Source organism: Balaenoptera musculus, chromosome 2 (assembly GCF_009873245.2).
Source record: "Balaenoptera musculus isolate JJ_BM4_2016_0621 chromosome 2, mBalMus1.pri.v3, whole genome shotgun sequence".
Classification (NCBI taxonomy): Eukaryota; Metazoa; Chordata; class Mammalia; order Artiodactyla; family Balaenopteridae; genus Balaenoptera; species Balaenoptera musculus.
This window is the reverse complement of record NC_045786.1, coordinates 73,600,786-73,607,907: the sequence shown is the minus strand read 5'-3', so window position 1 is coordinate 73,607,907 and position 7,122 is coordinate 73,600,786. Positions and strand designations below refer to the sequence as shown.

The following is a 7,122-nucleotide window of genomic DNA, read 5'->3' as shown; positions in this document are numbered from 1 at the left end:
GACAAGACAAATGTCCTGGTAGTAAATAGATTTCAACAGAAAAACTCAGAATGTATAAAATCTCTACACTGAGTCCTTTATTGTGGAGGACAGAATGACAAAGTCTTACCCTTAATCCATCAAACATCAATATCAGTTCCCAAAAAACATTCAAACAGGTACCTACTCCAGGTTCAAGCGATACAGTCTAACTCACAGAAAGCCCTTCTGGTGGGAGGGATTTGGAGATTTCTTCTCTCATCTGCTCAGTCTGACTCCAGGGCTCAGCCCATATAAATGTGTCTTTAGTCCCTGGCTCTGTGGGTGCAGCCTGAAAAGGTGCTCCCTCTCCCTTCTCTCCACCCTGCCCCTGTGCCTTCTTTTGCTCTGCCTTTCCTTTTGCTCCTTCATGCTGAAACCCCTCCATGCCTGTCCTTTGAGATTCAGCTCTGCTCCATGGTCAAGTCCTGAGAATGGAGAAGACAGTTAAAAGACAATCAAACTCTAGGGACTTCCCTGGTGGCGCAGTGGTTAAGAATCTGCCTGCCAATGCAGGGAACATGGGTTCGAGTCCTGGTCCGGGAAGATCCCACGTGCCGCGGAGCAACTAAGCCCGTGCACCACAACTACTGAGCCTGCGCTCTAGAGCCCACGAGCCACAACTACTGAAGCCCACACGCCTAGAGCCCATGCTCCGCAACGAGAAGCCACTGCAACGAGAAGCCCGCGCACCACGACGAAGAGTAGCCCCCGCTCGCCGCAACTAGAGAAAACCCTCACACAGCAACCAAGACCCAACGCAACCAAAAAAAAAAAAAAAAAAAGACAATCACACTCTACGCCCAGCAAAGGGTTCACACCCACTAGCCAACCTCCTTATATGTTATGAAGCTCACAGGGGAGTTTCATTGTAAAAGGCCTCCTTCTCTTCCCTGGCCTCAGCAAGGGCAGCCTGCAGGAGAGGAGGAGAGAATAGGGCAAGAAGGACCACCACTGTACATGTCATTTCCTAGAAATATTTTACATACACATTTGTGAGGCATGAAAATGCTACATATGTGATTATAAAATTTTCCATCCATAAAGCTACTCCTGGTTTATATAATACACGGAAAATGGGTCATTATTTTGTGATGTCCCCAGAAGTGACTCACAGGGACTTGGCCACAGGGGCAAATGTGAGAAGCACTGCCTAGACCTAAGACTCACCACACCGGTTTAACACATCCATAGAAAATAGACACCCCAGACTGCGGGCTTCCTGGCCTTTTCCATGTTTTCTGATCTTGTGGGAGCAAAACTCCCCTGAATCTAGGCAGCCTGATATTCCCTATAGTTTTTACTATTATCACTTAATTGCAGTCATCTGACTTACAGCAGCAGACCCGGATCTAGACACTCCAAACCTGTATTCTTTATTGAGGGTGGGGATAGAAAATGACTGATTGATGATTTAACTCACCTCTGAGAGGGAGCCCTCAAAAACTTCTGATACCTAAGCCAGAGTTCCATCCTAAAATACAGTTGACCCTTGAGTAACATGGGTTTGAACTGCAGTTTGAACTGTGCAGGTCCACTTACACGGAGTTTTTTTCCAACAAATACAGCACCTGCATTTTCATTATACAGATCTTTACGTTAATTAAGTGTGGGGAAAAGCCTGCGTTCAATTAGAGATCACATTATGCGGAATCAAAAGAACCAGGGCTTGAATCCTGATTCTAACCAAACTGTTTGAGCTTCCAGCCCTTGGGTGAGTCGTTTACCAATTCCTTTGTTTTTGAGGCAGAGACTGAGCATGAGAGGATTTTCGACTCCACGGGAGGTCAGTGCCCCTAACCCCCGCGTGGTTCAAGGGTCAAATGACCCATCTTACCTGGCTCTTCCAGTTAAACGTCTTATATTTAGTTTCCAGTAACGCTGCACATTGAGTTATCCTCAGACCCCGTTCAAAACTCCTCAGCCCGGCCCGACTCCAGGGGGCGGCGAGTTGCCGGCGGAACGCCGAGCGTCCGAGACGGGAAACGCGAGCGGAGCTGCCGCCCCGCGCCGCCACCCCCGGCTCGCCCGGAGCCTCGCCTGCGGGCAGCGGGGCTGGGCACCTGCGCGCGGCGTGGGCGGGGGCGGGACCACGCGCACGCCCACGCCCACCCCACGCCTTGGCCGCCTCGAGCGTGCGCGGCTCGCTCCACGCCTATCTCCCCTCGGCGGCGCGCTCGTGCTGCCCGACAGAGGGCGCGCGCGCGGCGGGGCTGCCGAGGGGACCGCGGTGCGCACCCCGCCTGCCTCGCTGCTCCCCTTGCCTGCCTGCCCGCCAGCAGGTGTGCTTCTTACAGGGGAGGGTAGGAGGCTTTCCACTCGGAATATTCCCGAGTGCTGCGTGGCTGTAAAACCCATTTCACCAGAGGAGACTGAAACGAGAGCGCGCTCATCAGCCAGTGTGCGAAACCAGTGCTCAACGTCAGCTACCGGCCGCCTTAGGACCACGGCGGCCCAGGTGCAATCTCTCTGTTCCTCCACCTTGGAAGTGCCGACCAAGCATCCAAGTGCCGGTTCCTCACCACCCTGCACGTGATCACGGCCCTGCTGAGTGTGGCGGCGGACCTCGCAGCCCTGCACGGCCCACCTGCACTACAAATGGATCCCTGTGCGAGACAGCCACGCGGCTGACATTCGCTCCTGCCTCCAAGGAGCAATAGGCTTCAGTGACTGGGTCCGGGAAAAGGAAGGCAAGGTCCTGGTCCACTGTGAAGCTGGGATCTCCCGTTCGCCTGCCATCTGCATAGCTCATGTCATGGAGGCAAGCAGTTCCGCCTGAAGGGGGCCATTGATCACATCCAGAGGAGGAGCGTGATCTTGCCCAGCTTTGACTTCCTGAGATCCTGCCTCGCACTCCCTGCCCCGGGATCCCTTCTGCCTGGAGGATGCATCCCGCTCTTCATGTAAAGCCCATTTGCAGACACTGAGCCCTGACGTGCAGGGCTCCTACTGCACATTCCCTACCACCCGCTGGACGGCCTCAGAGCTCACCAGGAGTTCCATGGCCACATACACATCCTGCTAAAATTGGGATGGGGGAACCAGCCCAACCCGAAGAACAACTGTGGTTTTGTTTTTTAAACTCGTGGACATTTCATGGCTGTGCGGTACTGAATTGCTCCCTCTGTCAGGCTACCTCAATGGGGTAGAGTGGCCACCAGGCTTGCAAACTTCAGACTGACCTTGAAGATAGGTTCTCAGAGGGAAGGAAAGCCAAGCCGCTTCAACAGCACAGCCTGTGCTGACTAACTACTGTTCTTCCAGATCCCCTGCCCTCTCAGGACTAACCAGTCCTTGGATGTCAAAATTTGCCTTTTCATTTCAAGCATAAGGCAATAAATACCGGTATCCACGTGGGAGAAGGCAGTTGCTAGACCAGGAGAAAAGGCAATTACAAAGCCAACTGATTTTGAAGGAAGCATGATTTCCACCTTATTTTTTTAACTTTTGCTGTCTCAGTATCTGTCTCTGTTGCTTCAGGGCATAAGCTGATCATCATCTAGTCAGGAGAGTAACCTGCAGGGTTTGTAGCTGATTGGAACCCCTTGAGCCCAGTGGAGGCAGATTCTCTCCAAGGGGAGGGCTCTGGGGTGAAAGGAAGAAGCAAGTAGCCTGTTCCTGGGACAGCTGGGCTTCCCGGGACTGAGCGAGGCCATGCCAAGTGGGAGACAAAGCTGGTTAAATACTCCATGCTCCGGCCAGCAAAGGCCTGAAACCAGGCACAGGACAAGCCTGAATTTCTATGTGGAGATTTGGAGGCTTCAACCAAGGGGAGAAACAAAGGATACAGAGGCTAGGAATAAGGCTAACATGCATTCTCTTACTCTGGATCTGTTCGTAATAGAAGCTACATGTGAACGATGCTGAAACCTCATATTAAAACAGAACTGGCAGTTATCCCACTAAAGAGCTGAAAAGTTTTGATTCCACCTCTTCCTTTGTTTCATCTATGCTCTGAAATCATTTTCTATGGTTTCTTTGCTTTCCTAGCAATTTGGAATACGCTATCTGGAGTGCATCCTTCATTTCCTTTAAGACTCTACTAGGAACCTGTTTTCCCTACTAACTTAGGGTCTTCAAAGCACAAAGTTAGGTCTAAATTATGGAGCTCTGAACTGTCTGGAATACTTAGGATTTACCTGGAATAGATACTGTAAATCATAGAATGTGACAAAGAGCAAAGTCAGAAGGTAAACATACAGAGGTTCCCTTCCAGCAGTTGGTCATGGGATGTGTGCTGTCCCAGTGACTGGGGAGGAAATGGTATAGAGTCAGAGCAAGACTGGAAATAGATTTTAACACTGGGCAGAGCCTCACTCCCCATTCACCATACTATCACTAAGATGTTCCCTGCGGGAGCCAGCACTACAGCAGGCAAGGTTTTACTTCCCTGCAAATACCCAGGCTTCCCAGAGGTCAGGACCCTCCAGGCACTGCATGGAGGCTGGGTACTGTCCCCATCCCCTGGGCACTGCCATGCTCAGTCTCTGAACCCAGCTGAGCCAGGGTTAGGCTACTTGCTTCTTCCTTTACTCCAGAACCCTTCCTTTTAGACAATCCAGGCCTACATCTTCTTGAACTGGACTTGGAAAACTCAAAATCCACTTAACTCTTCCATGAGGCAAGGGAGGCCCGACTTTTACTGCCTGAAACTCCGCCCTCCCTCTTCAGGATGGGAAGGAAAACCTGCCTCTCATTCTTTCCTGATGAGCTTACTGCCAAGGAAACAAGAGCTCAGTCTCAAACAAGTTGTCCTGCCAAAATGTTAACAGTGGTTGGTTCTAGTTGGAGCTCCAGGTGATTCAGATTTTCTCCTTTATACTTTTCTGTATTTTTTAACTTTCTACAGTGATTCTGTATTCCTCCTGTATGTCAGGAAAAAAATACCAAAAAAAAAAAAAAAATTCCTGCTTTAAGGATTGCCTCTCCCCAAACCTTTCCAAATGCTTTATCCTAGGTGAGAATCGTTTACTCTGGACCCCCCCAAGCATCTCACCTGTGCTTCCATCACAGCCCTTATTATTCTGCATTGCCTTGTTCTTCTTCCAACCCTCGGTGACTAGTTCAGTCACCAGCGTATAGTAGGCTTGTCTACTGAATACATTAATAAGTCAATAAATGAATAAGTGAATGACTGAGAGACCCTGTATTACCTGATCAACTCTGGGCTTTAAAATTTTTCCTAGTCATAGATGAGTTCATATCTATTAGGACAAAGGTGATCCTTTAAGACCAAGATGGTTTTCCAAAGCTCAAGAATCCAAGAAATCTGGCAACCTCACTGATATAGAAACCTAAAACTTGTTTGAAGTATTTCCGTATTCCTGATCCAAACTCCTTGCTAATCCTTGTGTTAATCTTTAGAAATGTACTTGGAAGTACGATAGCCTTGGGCTCTAATGGATTACAGCTGGGAAAGTTGTAATTTGTCCTCACCTACTGTTTAACAAGCCACCTCCACAGCCAGGTTCCATTGACATATTATGTCCTTTCTGGTTTGTTTCTTATTAATATAAAGCTGATGGTTCACCTACAGAACAGCAAGGGTTGCGGGCAAGGGCTAGTGATCATCCTAAATACTTAGCTCACTTCTTTACTGTGATTTCAGGGGTCCAAGAAAGCCCTCTTGAATCCCAACCATTCTCCCATTTCTTCACTAACAACTCCTTTCATTCCCGTTATATGGGAACAAAGCCTTCATTCCAAGATAAAGCTGACCCTATACACTTACTTCCAGGAAAGAGACATGGGCTAACAGCCTTACCAAGATTTAAACAGCATCCCACAGACCCTGAAAGGAGAGGCCCTGCAGAGACCAGGAAGGGAAGTTTGGAGAACTTGACCAGTCCCAGTTTGGCCCAGAGCTTGCCTAGCTTTCAGACTAGATGCAGGCTATTTAACGTTGGAATCGTTGGGTTGGGATTTCTCTAAGGCCTAAATAACGTGGCTCCTGGTTCGCTCTCCCCTTCCCCTCCACTGTGGAGAACGAGACTGAGCAGGCTGATGAGGGACACGTAGCTGGGAACAGCACAAATGCAAAAGAGGACTTGCAAAGGGGAAAGTGTGTTTTCTGTTTTAAGAAACCTGCTGACGTAGGGAATGCTCCTGTTTTTCTGTAGAAATGCTGCCTTCAGTGGACAAAATTCAGCCACAATCAAGCTAATTGAATGCACAAATGGAATATTTTTCCAGGGCACCTCCAATTTAATGCTTGATGAAATCGTGTCTTTCGCATATATTTACAAAAGCTTTTCTTCATCCAGAAATGTCTGTTAAAATTGCTTATAGATGCTGAGATAGCAAATCACTCTTCTAATGTAATGAGATAAGTCATCTCTATAAACTTTGCTTGCTCAAATGTACTCGCATAAAAGAAATCAGGCTACAGGCTTTTTTCAGTAAATAGAATGAACAACTAGAACTTAATGGCTATAGCATGTTCTGCCTCATTGCTAAGGGATGTTTAAAATGGCTCCCTCTCTCTCTCTCTTGCAGCGGAGTTTTCATTTTGGTAGTTGATGGAAAAAGGAGGTCAGATAAACTAATGTGGATAAGAAGGCAAAGCTGTTTGTCAAAACGTGGGGAGAGGCCTGGAGACTGGAGTCATTTAAAGACTAAAAATTGATTTAAAAGATTTCTGTCCTCAAATCATTTTTCTTGCTAAGTGCAGCCACTGTGTGAGCCTGGTTTCCCCTGCTCTAGCTATCTTTACTAATAATTTACGCCACAGGAACTTCACATACTGGGAAGATTCATATGCATAGTCATTGGTGCATAGCCCAGTAAGATGGGTCCAAAGATCAAGAGTCTGTGGAAAAGACAAGGTTTAGCCACCTGTTTCTAAGTAAGATTTGTCTTCCAACTCTAATCTGGAAGCCAACAATGTGAAAAAAAGGCTTAGTAGGCCATCTCACACACACCTAGGGTCACCATATAGGGCTGTCATGTATGGCCGCTCAGGTTGTGCACTGCATAAGTCCAGGGGACATACCATTCACATAGGCTACAACGTGAAGGGTGCCGTCTGGAGCTGTGCAACGTGACAGTCCTGTCCTGCTCCACCACACAGGTCAGGGAGAAAAAAAATCGTATCTTCTTGTTCAC

The 7,122-nt window shown here is 48.2% G+C and overlaps 1 pseudogene; it reads left to right on the top strand.

The window, feature by feature from the left end:
• Positions 1-1,094: 1,094 nt before the first annotated feature.
• Positions 1,095-3,043, top strand: LOC118889838 (annotated as a pseudogene).
• Positions 3,044-7,122: the final 4,079 nt, after the last annotated feature.